Source organism: Schistocerca piceifrons, chromosome 9 (genome assembly GCF_021461385.2).
Source record: "Schistocerca piceifrons isolate TAMUIC-IGC-003096 chromosome 9, iqSchPice1.1, whole genome shotgun sequence".
NCBI lineage: Eukaryota > Metazoa > Arthropoda > Insecta > Orthoptera > Acrididae > Schistocerca > Schistocerca piceifrons.
This window is the reverse complement of record NC_060146.1, coordinates 173,707,435-173,729,222: the sequence shown is the minus strand read 5'-3', so window position 1 is coordinate 173,729,222 and position 21,788 is coordinate 173,707,435. Positions and strand designations below refer to the sequence as shown.

Genomic DNA, 21,788 nt, shown 5'->3' with positions numbered 1-21,788 from the left:
AAAAGGCCGGGAGATACGGGAAGATTTCAATTAGATTACATCATGGTCAGACAGAGATTCCGAAATCAGATACTGGATTGTAAGGCGTACCCAGGAGCAGATATAGACTCAGATCACAATATAGTAGTGATGAAGAGTAGACTGAAGTTCAAGACATTAGTCAGGAAGAATCAATACGCAAAGAAGTGGGATACGGAAGTACTAAGGAGTGACGAGATACGTTTGAAGTTCTCTAACGCTATAGATACAGCAATAAGGAATAGCGCAGTAGGCAGTACAGTTGAAGAGGAATGGACATCTCTAAAAAGGGCCATCACAGAAGTTGGGAAGGAAAACATAGGTACAAAGAAGGTAGCTGCGAAGAAACCATGGGTAACAGAAGAAATACTTCAGTTGATTGATGAAAGGAGGAAGTACAAACATGTTCCGGGAAAATCAGGAATACAGAAATACAAGTCGCTGAGGAATGAAATAAATAGGAAGTGCACGGAAGCTAAGACGAAATGGCTGCAGGAAAAATGTGAAGACATCGAAATAGATATGATTGTCGGAAGGACAGACTCAGCATACAGGAAAGTCAAAAGAACCTTTGGTGACATTAAAAGCAACGGTGGTAACATTAAGAGTGCAACGGGAATTCCACTGTTAAATGCAGAGGAGAGAGCAGATAGGTGGAAAGAATACATTGAAAGCCTCTATAAGGGTGAAGATTTGTCTGATGTGATAGAAGAAGAAACAGGAGTCGATTTAGAAGAGATAGGGGAACCAGTATTAGAATCGGAATTTAAAAGAGATTTGGAGGACTTACGGTCAAATAAGGCAGAAGGGATAGATAATATCCCATCAGAATTTCTAAAATCATTCGGGGAAGTGGCAACAAAACGACTATTGACGTTGGTGTGTAGAATATATGAGTCTGGCGATATACCATCTGACTTTCGGAAAAACATCATCCACACAATTCCGAAGACGGCAAGAGCTGACAAGTGCGAGAATTATCTGTGCGATAATTCTCGCACTTGTCACCTCTTGCCAGCTTAACAGCTCATGCATCAAAGCTGCTTACAAGAATAATATACAGAAGAATGGAAAAGAAAATTGAGAATGCGCTAGGTGACGATCCGTTTGGCTTTAGGAAAAGTAAAGGGACGAGAGAGGCAATTCTGACGTTACGGCTAATAATGGAAGCAAGGCTAAAGAAAAATCAAGACACTTTCATAGGATTTGTCGGCCTGGAAAAAGCGTTCGACAATATAAAATGGTGCAAGCTGTTCGAGATTCTGAAAAAAGTAGGGGTAAGCAATAGGGAGAGACGGGTCATATACAATATGTACAACAACCAAGAGGGAATAATAAGAGTAGACGATCAAGAACTAAGTGCTCGTATTAAGATGGATGTAAGACAAGGCTGTAGCCTTTCGCCCCTACCCCTCAATCTGTACATCGAGGAAGCAATGATGGAAATAAAAGAAATGTTCAGGAGCGGAATTAAAATACAAGATGAAAGGATATCAATGATACGATTCGCTGATGACATTGCTATCCTGAGTGAAAGTGAAGAAGAATTAAATGATCTGCTGGACGGAATGAACAGTCTAATGAGTACACAGTATGGTTTGAGAGTAAATCGGAGAAAGACGAAGGTAATGAGAAGTAGTAGAAATGAGAAAGCGAGAAAACATCAGGATTGATGGTCACGAAGTCAAAGAAGGAATTCTGCTACCTAGGCAGTAAAATAACCAATGACGGACGGAGCAAGGAGGACATCAAAAGCAGACTCGCTATGGCAAAAAAGGCATTTCTGGCCAAGAGAAGTCTACTAATATCAAATACCGGCTTTAATTTGAGGAAGAAATTGCTGAGGATGTACGTCTGGAGTACAGCATTGTATGGTAGTGAAACATGGACTGTGGGAAAACCGTAACAGAAGAGAATCGAAGCATTTGAGATGTGGTGCTATAGACGAATGTTGAAAATTAGGTGGACTGATAAGGTAAGGAATGAGGAGGTTCTACGCAGAATCGGAGAGGAAAGGAATATGTGGAAAACACTGATAAGGAGAAGGGACAGGATGATAGGACATCTGCTAAGACATGAGGGAATGACTTCCATGGTACTAGAGGGAGCTGCAGAGGGCAAAAACAGTAGAGGAAGACAGAGATTGGAATACGTCAAGCAAATAATTGAGGACGTAGGTTGCAAGTGCTACTCTGAGATGAAGAGGTTAGCACAGGAAAGGAATTCGTGGCGGGCCGCATCAAACCAGTCAGTAGACTGATGACCAAGAAAAAAGATCAAGCGATCCGTCGTGTGGCATGTACCACTCGACCATGAAATCCACGTTTTCTCAGCTCCCGCCTAACTGTCACTGTACTTGCAGTGGATCCTGATGCAGTTTGGAATTCCTGTGTGATGGTCTGGATAGATGTCTGCCTATTACACACTACGACCGTCTTCAGCTGTCAGCGGTCCCTGTCAGTCAACAGACGAGGTCGGCCTGTACGCTTTTGTGCTGTTCGTGTCCCTTCACGCTTCCACTTCACGATCACACCGGAAACAGTGGACATAGGGATGTTTCGGAGTGTGGGAGTCTCGCTACAGGCGTGTGACACAAGTGACACCCAGTCACCTGACCACGTTCGAAGTCCGTGAGTTCCGCGGAGCGCTCCATTGTGCTCTCTCACAATGTCTAATGACTACTGAGGTTGCTTATGGAGTACCTGGCAGTAGGTGGCAGCACAACGCACCTAATATGATCCGGCCAATGTGGCCGAACGGTTCTAGGCGCTTCAGTCCCGATCCGCGCGACCGCTACGGTCGCGGGTTCGAATCCTGCCTCGGGCATGGATGTGTGTGATGTAATTAGGTTAGTTAGGTTTAAGTAGTTCTAAGTTGTAGGGGACTGATGACCTCAGCTGTTAAGTCCCATAGTGCTTAGAGCCATTTGAACTACACTCCTGGAAATGGAAAAAAGAACACATTGACACCGGTGTGTCAGACCCACCATACTTGCTCCAGACACTGCGAGAGCGCTGTACAAGCAATGATCACACGCACGGCACAGCGGACACACCAGGAACCGCGGTGTTGGCCGTCGAATGGCGCAACCTGCGCAGCATTTGTGCACCGCCGCCGTCAGTGTCAGCCAGTTTGCCGTGGCATACGGAGCTCCATCGCAGTCTTTAACACTGGTAGCATGCCGCGACAGCGTGGACGTGAACCGTATGTGCAGTTGACGGACTTTTAAGCGAGGGCGTATATTGGCCATGCGGGAGGCCGGGTGGACGTACCGCCGAATTGCTCAACACGTGGGGCGTGAGGTCTCCACAGTACATCGATGTTGTCGCCAGTGGTCGGCGGAAGGTGCACGTGCCCGTCGACCTGGGACCGGACCGCAGCGACGCACGGATGCACGCCAAGACCGTAAGATCCTACGCAGTGCCGTAGGGGAGCGCACCGCCACTTCCCAGCAAATTAGGGACACTGTTGCTCCTGGGGTAACGGCGAGGACCATTCGCAACCGTCTCCATGAAGCTGGGCTACGGTCCCGCACACCGTTAGGCCGTCTTCCGCTCACGCCCCAACATCGTGCAGCCCGCCTCCAGTGGTGTCGCGACAGGCGTGAATGGAGGGACGAATGGAGACGTGTCGTCTTCAGCGATGAGAGTCGCTTCTGCCTTGGTGCCAATGATGGTCGTATGCGTGTTTGGCGCCGTGCAGGTGAGCGCCACAATCAGGACTGCATACGACCGAGGCACACAGGGCCAACACCCGGCATCATGGTGTGGGGAGCGATCTCCTACACTGGCCGTACACCACTGGTGATCGTCGAGGGGACACTGAATAGTGCACGGTACATCCAAACCGTCATCGAACCCATCGTTCTACCATTCCTAGACCGGCAACGGAACTTGCTGTTCCAACAGGACAATGCACGTCCGCATGTATCCCGTGCCACCCAACGTGCTCTAGAAGGTGTAAGTCAACTACCCTGGCCAGCAAGATCTCCGGATCTGTCCCCCATTGAGCATGTTTGGGACTGGATGAAGCGTCGTCTCACGCGGTCTGCACGTCCAGCACGAACGCTGGTCCAACTGAGGCGCCAGGTGGAAATGGCATGGCAAGCCGTTCCACAGTACTACATCCAGCATCTCTACGATCGTCTCCATGGGAGAATAGCAGCCTGCATTGCTGCGAAAGGTGGATATACACTGTACTAGTGCCGACATTGTGCATGTTCTGTTGCCTGTGTCTATGTGCCTGTGGTTCTGTCAGTGTGATCATGTGATCTATCTGCCCCCGGGAATGTGTCAATAAAGTTTCCCCTTCCTGGGACAATGAATTCACGGTGTTCTTATTTCGATTTCCAGGAGTGTATTTGAACCTAATATGAAAAACGTATGTTTTTGGGGATGAACGCAAAGTGTTCACCACATAGTGCGGGTGCCGAACAGTCAAGAAAGCAACCGAATAAAACGTGAGATTCAAAACTTGTGCTGAGACAGGGGGCCTGTCGCGCGGTTTGCGCGTACTCCCGACTGCACAGAGCGCTGAATACTTTCGTCTCACAGCGGCGCCGCTCCTCCCCCGCTGTCCAACCACCTGCCGGCCGCTGCTGACGTCACGGACTGCCGCGGCAGTGCGCCGCGGCGCTCGGCCGCCGGAGTCTATTCCCGGCGTGCGTCTTTCGCCGTGGCGTCAGATTCCCGCCCCTCACCGGCCCCAATGCCGTGCGAGAGCTCAGGAATGCGTATCCGGCGCATTTATACTCACTTCTGTCTGCTGCCTACCCAGCTCCGCTCTCCGGAAACACCGGCCCGCGCTACGAACCGCTACATGCAGTCCGACGCCTGGGTAATCCACAGTGACTGCCCCAGCGTCTGCTCTGACGCGACCGTGTTTCAACAGCTGCGAGGGACACACGCCAACTAGACTTTATTTTTCGTTTCGCATACTACGTAGGGAAAAAAAAATTCAAACAGAACAGAAGCCGGTAGGTGTGATGCACATGTACAGACAAACTAACGATTAAAGTATCGAAAAAATTGGATACGTTATTCAAGTAAAGAGCTTCACAAACTGAGCACGTCATAAATCATTGGACCACCTCCAGCCCTTATGCAAGCAGTTATTTATCTTGTCACAGATCGACAGAGTTGTGGGGTACCCTCCTGAAGGACAGCGTGCCAAATTCTGTCCAACTGTCGCCGGCCGGTGTGGCCTTGCGGTTCTAGGTGCTTCAGTCTGGAACCGCGTGACTGCCACGGTCGCAGGTTCGAATCCTGCCTCGGGCATGGATGTGTGTGATGTCCTTAGGTTAGTTAGGGTTAAGTAGTTTGAAACACGTATGTATTCAGTAGCAGCGATGGCGAGGCATGACAGAATCTCTGACCAGAGAGTTGTTTATCGTTGCTTGTCTGCTCTTGACCGCGCGAGAGTGCAGTTGCGAGAAGGTTGTTGTACGTACCGAGTCGCGAGAGCATGTAGTTCAGTTCCGAGTTGGACGCTGTTGCGTGTTGGACTCAGTTGCGAGTAAGAGTTGTGTGTGTGAGGAGTCGGCGGGCGTCGACATGGGTCTCTGGTCAAGATTCGGGACGAGGTATAATGTTAAATAAGGTAATGAAGCAGCATTGCGCACATCTGATAATGTAATGTATGTTAATTGTGATTAATTTGTTCAAGAAATGCCCCAATAATAATTTTGTTTTCAAAGCAATCCTTTTTAAGAAAAGAATCATTCCAATTGAAACAATATTTCCTATGCTTTTCATCCCAGAATCAATTTATCAGATTAATTATTGCACAGGGCCTGAGGTCAGCGATGCTGCCCTATTATTGTGGGTTTAATGATTAAATTTCATTTCTCAATTTTTGTGTCGAGTTTACATTGGGCGATTATTTTTCAATATTTTTGTAGCGAAGTTACAGTCACTTTTATTTCAATTTAACGATGTTTTGTGGGAGCTCAACAACATTTGCCTCTATTCCGATTAACATTCAAATATAGTCATTTTAAATTGTTTGCCAGGAAAATATTGTCATTTCAAATATTTGTGGGGAGGCTACACTTGGTTCTATTCAATTCTTTTGATTTTCATATTTTTACGGGGAGGTTACACTTAGCACGATACCAATTCTCATTTAAATATTTTCTTAAATTTTTGTGGGAAGGTTACAAGTTCTAAGTTCTAGGGGACTGATGACCACAGATGTTAAGTCCCATAGTACTCAGAGCCATTTGAACCCATTTTTTGTCCAACTGTTGCGTCCGAGGGCCACGACCATAATGCAACAAAAATTTTCAATCGGGGACAGATCCCGCGATTTCGGAGGCCAGGGCAGGTTTTGACAAGCACGAAGACAAGCAGTAGGACATCTCGCCATGCGTGGACAGGTGTTATCTTGCTGAAATGCCAAAACAATATAGTTTCCCAGGAATGGGAACAAAAGGGGGTGTAAATATCGTCGACGTACCGCTGAGCTGTAAGGGTGTCGCGAATGACAACCAAAGTGGTCCCTCCTGCTAAGAAATGAGAAGGCACCTCACACCATCACTCCCCATTGGCGGGCCATGTAGTGGGCCTCAGTCGGCTTAGTATCCTAGCGCTGTTCGGGGCGTCTCCAGACACATCTTCGGCCTGGAATCTCATTGACTGGAGTAGAGCAGTCTCCGGTGACAAGGCCTACTTCAAAATGATGACCAGTTGAGACCTGTTTGCAGATGTCCTCGACAGTGGCGAGATACCAACCTGACTATCGTGCTCCGTATGGCCCAACGAGTATACAGGGTCTTACAAAAAGGTACGGCCGAACTTTCAGGAAACATTCCACACACACGAATAAAGAAAAGATGTTATGTGGACATGTGTCCGGAAACGCTTGATTTCCACGTTAGAGCTCATTTTAGTTTCTTCCACATACGCTCAATGGATCACGTTATCATGATTTCATACAGGATACTCTACCTGTGCTGCTATAACATGTGCCACTACGAGGTGCATTCAAGTTCTAATGCCTCCGATTTTTTTTCTCCGGACTGGAAAGAGATAGAAACATGCGCACTGTTTTAAAATGATGCTGCGTTCATTATCAATACGTCCCAGAGATGGCAGCACCGTACGGCAGATGAATTTTACCGCCAGCGGCGAGAATGAGAACTGTTTTAAATACTTAAAATGGCGATGTTTTCCTTACTTGAACAGCGTGCAATCATTCGTTTTCTGAATTTGCGTGGTGTGAAACCAATTGAAATTCATCGACAGTTGAAGGAGACATGTGGTGATGGAGTTATGGATGTGTCGAAAGTGCGTTCGTGGGTGCGACAGTTTAATGAACGCAGAACATCGTGTGACAACAAACCGAAACAACCTCGGGCTCGCACAAGCCGGTCTGACGACACGATCGAGAAACTGGAGAGAATTGTTTTGGGGGATCGCCGAATGACTGTTGAACAGATCACCTCCAGAGTTGGCATTTCTGTGGGTTCTGTGCACACAATCCTGCATGACGACCTGAAAATGCGAAAAGTGTCATCCAGGTGGGTGCCACAAATGCTGACGGACGACGACACGGCTGCCCGTGTGGCATGTTGCCAAGCAATGTTGACGCGCAACGACGGCATGAATGGGACTCCCTTTTCGTCGGTTGTGACAATGAATGAGACGTGGATGCCATTTTTCAATCCAGAAACAAAGCGCCAGTCAGCTCAATGGAAGCACACAGATTCACCGCCACCAAAAAAATTTCGGGTAACCGCCAGTGCTGAAAAAATGATGGTGTCCATGTTCTGGGACAGCCAGGGCGTAATCCTTACCCATTGCGTTCCAAAGGGCACTACGGTAACAGGTGCATCCTACGAAAATGTTTTGAAGAACAAATTCCTTCCTGCACTCCAACAAAAACGTCCGGGAAGGGCTGCGCGTGTGCTGTTTCACCAAGACAACGCACCCGCACATCGAGCTAACGTAACGCAACAGTTTCTTCGTGATAACAACTTTGAAGTGATTCCTCATGCTCCCTACTCACCTGACCTGGCTCCTAGTGACTTTTTCCAACAATGAAAGACACTCTCCGTGGCCGCACATTCACCAGCCGTGCTGCTATTGCCTCAGCGATTTTCCAGTGGTCAAAACAGACTCCTAAAGAAGCCTTCGCCGCTGCCGTGGAATCATGGCGTCAGCGTTGTGAAAAATGTGTACGTCTGCAGGGCGATTACGTCGAGAACTAACGCCAGTTTCATCGATTTCGGGTGAGTAGTTAAAAAAAAAAAAAGTCGGAGGCCTTAGAACTTAAATGCACCTCGTACAAGTACGACACAACATGTGGTTCATGCACGATGGAGCTTCTGCACATTTCAGTCGAAGTGTTCGTACGCTTCTCAACAACAGATTCAGTGACCGATGGATTGGTAGAGGCGGACCAATTCCATGGCCTCCACGCTCTCCTGACCTCAACCATCTTGACTTTCATTTAAGGGGGCATTTGAAAGCTCTTGTCTACGCAACCCCGGCAACAAATGTAGAGACTCTTCGTGCTCGTATTGTGGACGGCTGTGATACAATACGCCATTCTCCAGTGCTGCATCATCTCATCAGGGATTCCATGCGACGGAGGGTGGATGCATGTATCCTCGCTAACGGAGGACATTTTGAACATTTCCTGTAACAAAGTGTTTGAAGCCACGCTGGTGCGTTCTGTTGCTGTGTGTTTCCATTCCATGATTAGTGTGATTTGAAGAGAAGTAATAAAATGAGCTCTAACACGGAAAGTAAGCGTTTCTGGACACATGTCCACATAACATATTTTCTTTCTTTGTGTGCGAGGAATGTTTCCTGAAAGTTTGGCCGTACCTTTTTGTAACACCCTGTATAGAGGGTCCATACAAGGGCGATGTACTTGACAATATTACGGAAATGGAATAGGATGTAGATGAAGATGAAATGGTAGATATGATAGTCCGCAGCTCGTGGTCGTGCGGTAGCGTTCTCGCTTCCCACGCCCGGGTTCCCGGGTTCGATTCCCGGCGGGGTCAGGGATTTTCTCTGCCTCGTGATGACTGGGTGTTGTGTGCTGTCCTAAGTTTAGTTAGGTTTAAGTAGTTCTAAGTTCTAGGGGACTGATGACCATAGATGTTAAGTCCCATAGTGCTCAGAGCCATTTGGACCATTTTGAAGATATGATACTGCGTGAAGAATTTGGCAGAGCACTGAAAGTCGTAACAAGGCCCCAGGAGTACAAGACATTCCATTAGAACTACTGACAGCCTTGGGAGAGCCAGTCCTGAGAAAACTCTACCAGCTAGTGAGCAAGATGTATGAGACAGGCGAAATACCCTCAGACTTCAAGAAGAATATAACAAATCCAATCCCAAAGAAAGCAGGTGTTGACAAATGTGAAAATTACCGAACTATCAGTTTAATTAGTCACAGCTGCAAAATACTAACGCGAATTCATTACAGACGAATGGAAAAACTGGTAGAAGCCGACCTCGGGGAAGATCAGTTTGAATTCCGCAGAAATGTTGGAACACATGAGGCAATACTGACCCTACGACTTATCTTAGAAAATAGATTAAGGAAAGGCAAACCTACGTTTCTAACATTTGTAGACTTAAAGCTTTTGACAACGTTCACTAGAATACTCTCTTTCAAAGTCTGAAGGTGGCAGGGGTAAAATACAGGGAGCGAAAGGCTATTTACAATTTGTACAGAAACCAGATGGCAGTTATAAGAGTCGAGGGGTATGAAAGGGAAGCAGTGGTTGGGAAGGGAGTGAGACAGGGTTATAGCCTATCCCCGATGTTATTCAACCTATATATTGAGCAAGCAGTAAAGGAAACAAAAGAAAAATTCGGAATAAGTATTTAAATCCATGGAGAAGAAATAAAAACTTTGAGGTTCGCCGATGACATTCTAATTCTGTCAGAGACAGCAAAGGACCTGGAAGAGCAGCTGAACGGAATAGACAGTGTCTTGAAAGGAGGATATAAGATGAACATCAACAAAAGCAAAACGAGGATAATGGCATGCAGTCGTATTAAGTCGGGTGATGCTGAGGGAATTAGTTTAGGAAATGAGACACTTGAAATAGTAAAGCAGTTTTGCTATTTGGGGAGCAAAATAACTCATGATGGTCGAAGTAGACAGGATATAAAATGTAGACTGGCAATGGAGAGGAAAGCATTTCTGAAGAAGAGAAATTTGTTATCATCGAGTATAGATTTAAGTGTCAGGAAGCAGTTTCTGCAAGTATGGAGTGTTGCTATGTACGGAAGTGAAACGTGGACGATGAATAGTTTAGACAAGAAGAGAATAGAAGCTTTTGAAATATGGTGCTACAGAAGAATGCTGAAGATTAGATGGGTAGATCACGTAAGTAATGAGGAGGTACTGAATGGAACTGGGGAGAAGAGGAGTTTGTGGCACAACTTGACTAGAAGAAGGGATCGGTTGGTAGGACATGTTCTGAGGGATCAAGGGATTACCAATTTAGTACTGGAGGGCAGCGTGGAGGGTAAGAATCGTAGAGGGAGGCCAAGAGATGAATACACTAAACAGATTCAGAAGGATATAGATTGCAGTAGGTACTGGGAGATGAAGAAGGGGAGAGCTGCATCAAACCAGTCTCTGGACTGAAGACCACAACAACAAAAACAACAACATGTCTATCTGAATGTTTGTTAGAGTATCACCTAAAAAATTTGAAGTAAATCGGTCAAGAACTCTTCGAGACTTTTGCTAACAACTTTTTCCAACGAGACCTTGATGGCAATTCTGAATGGGTAAATCTGTTAGGGTCATTAATACAGAGGATATGAGAAACTTATGTATGAACGGTCAAGTGTTTTATTAGAGTATCGTGTAAAAATTTAAATAAATTGGTCAAGTACTTTTCAAGATAATTGTTGAGAACGTTCCCCTTTTACATATATTTTATTTATTTATGTTTATATGCCATGCATATAAATGTCGAAATACTAAAAGTCTTTTTCCAAAGCTGTTTCCCAGAGGAAGACAGCACTGTAGTTCCTTCTCTATATTGTCGCACAGATGACAAAATGGTAGATATCGAAATAGATGACAGAGGGATAGAAAAACAATTAAAATCGCTCAAAAGAGGAAAGGCCGCTGGACCTGATGGGATACCAGTTCGATTTTACAAAGAGTTCGCGAAGGAACTTCCCCCCTTCTTGCAGCGGTGTACCGTGGGTCTCCAGAAGAGCGTAATTCCATAAATTATCTGGGAGTAGGCATTAGGAGTGATTTAAAATGGAATGATCATATAAAATTAATCGTTGGTAAATCAAATGCCAGACTAAGATTCGTTGGAAGAACCCTAAGGAAATGCAGTCCGAAAACAAAGGAAGCAGGTTACAGTACACTTGTTCGCCCACTGCTTGAATACTGCTCACCAGTGTGGGATCCGTACCACATAGGGTTGATGGAAGAGATAGAGAAGATCCAACGGAGAGCAGCGCGCTTCGTTACAGGATCATTTAGTAATCGCGAAAGCGTTACGGAGATGATAGATGAACTGCAGTGGAAGACTCTGCAGGAGAGACGCTCAGTAGCTCAGTAAGGGCTTCTGTTGAAGTTTCGAGAAGATACCTTCACCGAGGAGTCAAGCAGTAAGCCTATATTGCTCCCTCCTACGTATGTCTCGCGAAGAGACCATAACAGCAGAGAGATTAAAGCCCACACAGAGGCATACCGCGACCGCTACGGTCGCAGGTTCGAATCCTGCCTCGGGCATGGATGTGTGTGTTGTCCTTAGGTTAGTTAGGTTTAAGTAGTTCTAAGTTCTAGGGGACTTATGACCTCAGCAGTTGAGTCCCATAGTGCTCAGAGCCGTTTGAACCATTTGAACCAGAGGCATACCGACAATCATTCTTCCCACGAACAATGCGAAACTGGAATAGAAGGGAGAACCGATAGGTACTCAAGGTACCCTCCGCCACACACCATTTGCGGAGTATGAATGTAGATGTAGATGTAGATGCATACTAATAATACATATGTCCGTCCAATTGTTTATTCGAGTCTCGTATAAAAATTTGAAATAAATTGATCAAGAACTTGTCGAGATTTTTGCGAATGACTTTCCCCCTTTACATAGTACATACATTTTTATACAAAAGCACTCCGTCGTCAGGCCACAAGTGGCCCATCGGGACCATCCGACTGCCGTGTCATCCTCAGTGGAGGATGCGGATAGGAGGGGCGTGTGGTCGGCACACCGATCTCTCGGTCGTTACGATTGTTTTCTTTGATCGGAGCCACTACTATTCGGTCGAGTAGCTCCTCAATTGGCATCACGAGGCTGAGTGCGCCCCGAAAAATGGCAACAGCGCATGGCGGCCCGGATGGTCACCATCCAAGTGCCGACCACGCCCGACAGCGCTTAACTTCAGTGATCTGACGGGAACCGGTGAATCCACTGCGGCAAGGCCGTTGCCACATTTTTAAACTTCACATCTATATTTTAAAAAGATGTAACCTACACTCCTGGAAATTGAAATAAGAACACCGTGAATTCATTGTCCCAGGAAGGGGAAACTTTATTGACACATTCCTGGGGTCAGATACATCACATGATCACACTGACAGAACCACAGGCACATAGACACAGGCAACAGAGCATGCACAATGTCGGCGCTAGTACAGTGTATATCCACCTTTCGCAGCAATGCAGGCTGCTATTCTCCCATGGAGACGATCGTAGAGATGCTGGATGTAGTCCTGTGGAACGGCTTGCCATGCCATTTCCACCTGGCGCCTCAGTTGGACCAGCGTTCGTGCTGGACGTGCAGACCGCGTGAGACGACGCTTCATCCAGTCCCAAACATGCTCAATGGGGGACAGATCCGGAGATCTTGCTGGCCAGGGTAGTTGACTTACACCTTCTAGAGCACGTTGGGTGGCACGGGATACATGCGGACGTGCATTGTCCTGTTGGAACAGCAAGTTCCCTTGCCGGTCTAGGAATGGTAGAACGATGGGTTCTATGACGGTTTGGATGTACCGTGCACTATTCAGTGTCCCCTCGACGATCACCAGTGGTGTACGGCCAGTGTAGGAGATCGCTCCCCACACCATGATGCCGGGTGTTGGCCCTGTGTACCTCGGTCGTATGCAGTCCTGATTGTGGCTCTCACCTGCACGGCGCCAAACACGCATACGACCATCACTGACACCAAGGCAGAAGCGACTCTCATCGCTGAAGACGACACGTCTCCATTCGTCCCTCCATTCACGCCTGTCGCGACACCACTGGAGGCGGGCTGCACGATGTCGGGGCGTGAGCGGAAGACGGCCTAACGGTGTGCGGGACCGTAGCCCAGCGTCATGGAGACGGTTGCGAATGGTCCTCGCCGTTACCCCAGGAGCAACAGTGTCCCTAATTTGCTGGGAATTGGCGGTGCGCTCCCCTACGGCACTGCGTAGGATCTTACGGTCTTGGCGTGCATCCGTGCGTCGCTGCGGTCCGGTCCCAGGTCGACGGGCACGTGCACCTTCCTCCGACCACTGGCGACAACATCGATGTACTGTGGAGACCTCACGCCCCACGTGTTGAGCAATTCGGCGGTACGTCCACCCGGCCTCCCGGATGCCCACTATACGCCCTCGCTCAAAGTCCGTCAACTGCACATACGGTTCACGTCCACGCTGTCGCGGCATGCTACCAGTGTTAAAGACTGCGATGGAGCTCCGTATGCCACGGCAAACTGGCTGACACTGACGGCGGCGGTGCACAAATGCTGCGCAGCTAGCACCATTCGACTGCCAACACCGCGGTTTCTGGTGTGTCCGCTGTGCCGTGCGTGTGATCATTGCTTGTACAGCCCTCTTGCAGTGTCCGGAGCAAGTATGGTGGGTCTGACACACCGGTGTCAATGTGTTCTTTTTTCCATTTCCAGGAGTGTATATCCGTCCGGACGTTTATTAGACTATCGCGAAAAAATCTGAAATAATTTGCCGGCCGCGGTGGTCTAGTGGTTCTACGCGCGCAGTCCGGAACCGTGGGACTGCTACGGTCGCAGGTTCGAGTCCTGCCTCGGGCATGGATGTGTGTGATGTCCTTAGGTTAGTTAGGTTTAAGTAGTTCTAAGTTCTAGGGGACTGATGACCACAGAAGTTAAGTCCCATAGTGCTCAGAGCCATTTTTTTAAAATAATTTGGCGAAGAATTTTTCGAGATTTTTCGTAACAATATTAATCACCGACTTGTGTTTATACAGTAGTTAAATTACAAAAATCCAACTGTCGTGTGGTCTCCGTGTGAGACACGAAAGTCACTCTGTGAAAGGGGCTTCAGCTGTTGCATCCGCTTGGGCTCGCCGAGGCTGTCCTAGATGGATAGCAAGCGGCGATCCGCAGCCCGAAATATGACGCTGAGCCACTCTGCAGAACGTCGCGTCCCTTCTCTAATGACCTCACTGGCTGCTGCAGGGCCGTTGAACTCGGCCACTAGAGCTGAGGGGGAAGTCGCCCGCGGCCCAGTCAGTGCTTTAGAAGGCGGCGAGGCTGGGTGCTCGGTGCGGGGTGCCGGCAGGTACCGGTTGGGTAGCGGGTAGCGGGCCACGGCGGCGCCGACGCTGGCGCCACCAACCCGATCCTGAGGAGGTCGGCGGCCGCACGGCTGAAACGATTTTCCCAGTGCGATAGCTGGGGGGTCAGCGACTGCACGATCTACTTTCGCAGGCCGCTCACGAGAAAATCTGATCTGAAACTTTCTGCCAGATTAAAAGTCTCAGGATTCGAAACGGGAACCTGTCACTAAGTATATATAGATAATGCGCAAGCCACCTTAGGTGCGTAGCAGAGGGTACCCTGGACTATTGTCATTTCCTTTCCTGTTCGAGTAGGAAATACAGCGTAGATAAAACGAGTGTCTACAGGGTGGTCCATTGATAGTGACCGGGCCAAATATCTCACGAAATAAGCATCAAACAAAAAAACTACAAAGAACGAAAATCGTCTAGCTCGAAGGGGAAACCAGATGGCGCTATGGTTGGCCCGCTAGATGGCGCTGCCATAGGTCAAACGGATAACAGCTGCGTTTTTTAAAAAAATAGAAACCCCCATTTTTATTACATATTTGTGTAGTAAGTAAAGGAACACGAATGTTTTAGTTGGACCACTTTTTTCGCTTTGTGATATATGGCGATAGTCACAAACGTATAGCTACGTGGTATCACGTAACATTCCGACAGTGCGGACGGTATCTGCTTCGTGATACTTTACCCGTGTTAAAATGGACCGTTTACCAATTGCGGAAAAGGTCGATATCGTGTTGATGTACGGCTATTGTGATCCAAATGCCCAAAGGGCGTGTGCTATGTATGCTGCTCGGTATCCTGGACGATATTATCCAAGTGTCCGGACCGTTCGCACGATAGTTACGTTATTTAAGGAAACAGGAAGTGTTCAGCCACATGTGAAACGTCAACCACGACCTGTAACAAATTATGATGCGCACGTAGTGTTTTAGCTGCTGTCGCGGCTAATCCGCACATCAGTAGCAGACAAACTGCGCGAGAATCGTAAATCTCAAAAACGTCGGTGTTGAGAATGCTACATCAACATCTATTGTACCCGTACCATATTTCTATGCACCAGGAATTCCATGGTGACGATTTTGAACGTCGTGTACAGTTCTGCCAATGAGCACAAGAGAAATTACGGGACAATGACAGATTTTTTGCACGCGTTCTATTTAGCGATGAAGCATCACTCACCAACAGCGGTAACGTAAACCGTAGTAATATGTACTATTGGGCAACGGAAAATCCACGATGGCTGCGACAAGAGGAACATCAGCGACCTTGGCGGGTTAATGTATGATGCGGCATTATGGGAGGAAGGATAATTGGCCCCCCATTTTATCGATGGCAGCCTAAATGGTGGAATGTATGCTGATTTTCTACGTAATGTTCTACCGATGTTACTACAAGATGTTTCACTGCATGACAGAATGGCGATGCACTTCCAACATGATGGATGTCCGGGACATAGCTCGCGTGCGGTTGAAGCGGTATTGAATAGCATATTTCATGACAGGTGGATTGGTCGTCGAAACACCATACCATGACCCGCTCATTCACTGGATCTCACGTCCCCGGATTTCTTTCTGTGGGGGAAGTTGAAGCATATTTGCTATCGTGATCCACCGACAACGCCTGACAACATGAGTCAGCGCATTGTCAATGCATGTGCGATCATTACGGAAGGCGAACTACTCGCTGTTTTGAGGAATGTCGTTACTCGTATTGCCAAATGCATTGAGGCTGACGGACATCATTTTGAGCATTTTTTGCTTTAATGTGGTATTTACAGGAAATCACGCAGTAACAGCATGCGTTCTCAGAAATGATAAGTTCACAAAGTACATGTATCACATTGGAGCAACCGAAATAAAATGTTCAAACGTACCTACGTTCTGTATTTTAATTAAAAAAACCTACCTGTTACCAACTGTTCGTCAAAAATTGTGAGCCATATGTTTGTGACTATTACAGCGCCATCTATCAGAAAGCGAAACAAGTGGTCCAACTAAAACATATTTCTTTACGTACTACACGAATATGTAATAAAAATGGGAGTTCCTATTTGAAAAAAAAAACCGCAGTTGATATCCGTTTGACCTACGGCATCGCCATCAAGTTGGTCAACCATAGCGCCATCTGGTTTCCCCCTTCAAGCTAGACGAGTTTCGTTCTTTGTAGTTTTTTCGTCTGACGCTTATTTCGTGAGATATTTGGCCCGGTCACGACCAATGGACCACCCTGTATATTATATTGGTGGCAGTAGAATCGTTCGGAAGTCAGCTTCAAATACCAATTCTCTAAATTTTCTCAATAGTGTTACTCGAAAAGAACGTCGCCATCTCACCAGGGATTACCGTTTGAGTTCCCGAAGTATCTCTGTATCACTTGCGTATTGTTAGAATCTACCAGTAACAAATCTAGCAGCCGCCTTCGATTTGCTCCGGTGTCTTCCTTCAGTTCGACTTGTTACGGATCCCAAACACTCGAGTAGTACTCTAGAATAGGTTGCACCAGTGTCCTATATGCGGTCTCTTTACAAGTGGTCCACTGTTCTAAAACTCTCCCAATAAACCGAAGTCGACAATTTGCCTTCCCTACCACAGTTTTCACATGCTCGTTGCCCCTCATATCTCTTCGCAACGTTGCGCCCACGTATTTAAACTACTTGACTATATCAAGCAGGACACTACTAAAAAATGTATCCGAACATTACAGTTTTGATCTTCCTACTCATCCGTATTAACTTACATTTCCCCCACATTTAGGGCGAGCTGCCGTTCATCACAGCAACTGGAAATTTTGTCTAAGTCGTCCTGTACCTTCCTACAGTCACTCAACTTCGACACCTTGCCGTACATCACGGCATCGTGAGAAATGAAACGCAGATCGCTGCCACCCTGTCCGCTTAATCATTTATGTATACAGAGAACAACAGCGCTCCTATCACACTTCCTTGGGGCACTCCAGACGATACTCTTGTCTCTGATGCACGCTCACCGTCGAGCACAATATACTGGGTTTTATTACTTAAGAAGTCTTCGAGCCACTCACATATCTGTGAACTTACTCAATACCCTCGTACCTTCGTTAACAGTCTACAATGGGCCACCGAGTCAAATGCTTTCCGGAAATCTAGAAATATGGGATCTGCCTGTTACTCTTAATCCATAGTTCACATCATGTGAGGAAAGTGCAAGCTGAGTTTCGCACGAGCGATGCTTTCTACGACCATGCTGATTCGTGGACTTAAGCTTCTTAGCCTGAATAAAGTTCATTATATTCGAACTGAGAATATGTTCAAGGATGTGCATCAAACAGAAGTTGCCGATATTGGCCTGTAATTTTGCGATTCTTAGCTTCAATAAAGTTCATTATATTCGAACTGAGAATATGTTCAAGGATGTGCAGCAAACAGAAGTTGCCGATATTGGCCTGTAATTTTGCGATTCCCTTATTTTACGTTCCTCATATAATGCAGTCACCTGCGCTTTTTCCCTGTCGCTTGGGACTTCGTGCTGGGCGAGAGATTCACGATAAATGCAAGCTAGGTTATGGGCCAATACCGTAGAGTACTCCATGTAAAATCGAACTAATGCTGGCAAGTGCTCTTACCGGTTGAGCTACCCTAGCACGAGTCACAGACCCGTACTCACAGCTCTACTTCTGCCAATAGCTCTTTTCCTAACTTTCACAGATATTCTCTTGTATTCCATTATTTGCTCAAATCTACAATAAACCCATTTCCTGAGCTAATTAGTGGTTCCTATTAACATACACACAATTGCAGCGATACTAAAATTCCAACAGAAATCCTGATACACGTAATAATATTGTATTCTAAGAATTAAATCTACTGCCTGCAGCGTTACAGGTTGTACCAGTAAATATACAAGCCCTTGGCCATTTATCGGCCGATGCCCACCGAGTTATTCTCAGGGGGCGCATCCCGGCACTGGACTGGCCTGTAAAGCTTTATCACCCGCTGCAGTCTCCTGAAAAAATAACTTTCAGGAAAAATACTTCCTACTCTAAATCCGATTCTACACGACAATTAAATTAAGTGCTGTTGTCAAATTCCTGATAATCATCGCACCTTCCTCCTCAACGAACTGGTGCGATCTAACTACACCTTCTGTGTTCTACTATTGGCCGTTTTCCCGTAAGAACTCTCCCAAGCTTTTTTGTGAAATTTGATTAGTCAAGGTGTGCAATAAGTCAAAAGTTTCCTCTTGTCTAAGTAGGTGATATATATCATGATCAGGAAGTCGTTGTGTTCGTTCGGCTGCTACGTGATCATATGTGGGGCACTCTACCGCTCCATAGCAACATACATACGCCGGGGACGGCCCATACCCTGTAAGGAATGCAGCAGTCCTCTGCTTGATTTGAAACACTTTAATTGCAGTCGTTCCCTGATCTTTGGCAACAGTTGACAGCCAGCCCCAATCCTGTAGCGTTTCAGTGATGCTCTCTCCCCTATTTCGCAATAATACTAAACGTGCTCCCCTTATTAGAACTTTTTCGATGTACTCCGTCAGTCCTACCCGGTAAGTATCCCACACCGCGCAGCAGTATTCTAAACGAGGATTGACAAGCGTAGTGTAGGCAGTCTCCTTAGCAGATCTGTTACGTTTCCTAAGTGTCCTGGCAATAACACGCAGTCTATGGTTAGTGTTCCCCACAACGTTTTCTATGGGTGCCTTCCAATTTAAGTTGTTCGTAATTGTAATCCTTAAGTATTTAGTTGAATTCACAGCCTTTAGATTTGACTGATTTATCGATTAACCAAAGTTTAACCGATTTCTTTTAGCATTCAAGTGGATGACCTCATATTTTTCGTTATTTAGGGTCAATTGGCAGTTTTTGCACAATACAGATATCTTTTCTAAATCGTTTTGCAATTTGTTTTGATCTTCTGATGACTTTACTAGTCGATAAACGACAGCGTCATGTGCAAACAACCTAACACGGCTGCTCAGATTGTCTGCTAAAGCGTTTATATAGATAAGGAACAGCAAAGGGCATATAATACTACCTTGGGGAACGACTTGGGGAATGTTGATTCCGATGGTAAGTGCTAACGAATGGAGCTGTTGATGTAAAATATAAAGAGAAGGCTGGAACAGTCTTATAGTAAATTATCAAAAAGTATCTTTCCGTAAAATCAAGCTGTTTATCCAACTATGGTTCAAATGGCTCTGAGCACTTTGGGGCTTAACTTCTGAGGTCATCAGTCCCCTAGAACTCAGAACTACTTAAACCTAACTAACCTAAAGACATCACACACACCCATGCCCGAGGCAGGATTCAAACCTGCGACCGTAGTGGTCGCGCGGTGCCAGACTGTAGCGCCTAGAGCCGCTCGGCCACCCCGACCGGCTATCCAACTATGATAGTGGCTTATTTTTAAAAAGGTGCGCAGATTTCGATCTCCTCACGGGTATTAACGAGCAATCCCTTAGGCGTGTTAGGAAGAATTCTCGAGCTATATCGTCAATGGAACCTTCTGAACGCTTATTTTGCGTCAGATGTTGACTGAATTCTATTATGTTGTGAGAGGCTTACTCTATGTTCCTTTAATCGCAAAGCAAAGTTTCCTCCTGTCTCGCCAATACTCTGCTTGTCAGTCTTAGCACATTTTATATATACCTGAATTTAAATACCTATTACTGCACTTACCAACTGTGCGTCTCAGTGTAGTTTGCAGTAAATTGTTGATAGTGAACGTGATGGTCGTTTCATAGTTAAATAGTTTAACAGTTCATAGTTCAATGATCTATTTTATTCTGTCTGAAATAGTCCCCATGTAAGTCACTGTCTATTGGTAGCTGCAGGAGTGCCCTTGGATTGCTTTGATTTACGAAATAAAGTGTCAACTACGTTAGTCTTAAAATGATCGGCTGTGGCAATTAGCTGTAAAATACGTTATTCTCTCCGAATATCAATGGGTTCAAGGAGTAATTACTTTTACTTCTTTGTGTCCGGAAACCAATCATAGTCTTGCAGCCCAGTACTGGGCTACGTCCAGGGCTTGTTTCTTAACCAGTCACAAACCGTTGTGTTTGCATCTGTAGGGAGAGTCTGGACAGGCCAGGTAATTTTCCATGTCTTGAACAACAGCACAAACGCACTTCTCGGCAGCCATGCTACCATGAACGCACCAGATCACGTTTGTTTTCACTGTGCGCACCCCTCTCCTTATGCTGTTCAGGGTCCTCCATGTTTTCCAGTTTGTTGTGGAGCCGCGAACCATTACCTGTGCTCGAGGATAGGCAAGTGGTGGTTCTTTAATGGCGGTAAAAAATGAAATGATCGTATGGCATTGTTGGCCGGGAGACCCCATGCGGGGTTGTTCGACCGCCGTATTGCAAGTCCTTTTTTTTAGTTGACGCCACTTCGGCGACTTGCGAGTCAATGATGACGAAAGACACACAACACCCAGTCATCTCGAGGCAGAGAAAATCCCTAACCCCGCCGGTAATCGAGGCGGTGTTTAAGAACCTTTCACGAGACCCCAGTTGTCCAGCCCTGCACTCAGTGCCAGAGAGAGGATGTCGATCACTGACGATTTGTCTGAGCCTCGCTGTGACTTCGTGAGATGTTCTTCGGGAGCTAGGACTCGCAAGAGCCGGCCGCTGTGACCGAGCAGTTCTAGGCGCTTCAGTTGGGAGCCACGCGGCTGGTACGGTGGCAGGTTCGAATCCTGCCTCGGGCATGGATGTGTGTGATGTCCTTACGTTAGTCAGGTTTACGTAGTTCTAAGTCTAGGGACTGATGACCTCGGATGTTAAGTCCCATAGTGCTTAGAGCCATTTGAACTATTTTTTTGACTCGCAAGACCAGCACATCTGTAAAGCTTTGGTAGGGGCGTGGGTTTCGCACACCGTGTTGTTATTCGACATATTTCATTAAGTCTTATGTCGACCTTCTTCACATGGGTTGATCTCGTTCACACCGGGCAGGCGTATTCAGCTGCAGAGAAGCAGAGTGCTTGTGCGGTGGTTCTCAGGCTAGAGGCTTTGCTCCCCATTTGCTGTTTACGAGTTTGTTTCTGGAGCCTACCTTCTGATGGATCTTTTCACAGTGTTGTCTATATGTCAGAAATCGATCCAAGGTCATATCCGGATACGTTGGTTTATGGCGGTTGGGGTTGTTTGGAGGCAGAGACCAAACGGTGAGGTCATCGGTCTCATCCGATTAGGGAAGGAAGTCGGCCGTGCCCTTTCAAAGGAACCATCCCGGCA

At 46.6% G+C, this 21,788-nt stretch overlaps 1 protein-coding gene and 1 pseudogene across 3 annotated transcripts in view; both read right to left on the bottom strand.

Moving 5' to 3' along the window:
• The window catches only part of LOC124717019 (interference hedgehog-like), a 597,210-nt gene that overhangs the window by 475,008 nt on the left and 100,414 nt on the right, over positions 1-21,788 (bottom strand). The window lies entirely within an intron of this gene.
• On the bottom strand, positions 12,338-12,454 carry LOC124717611 (annotated as a pseudogene).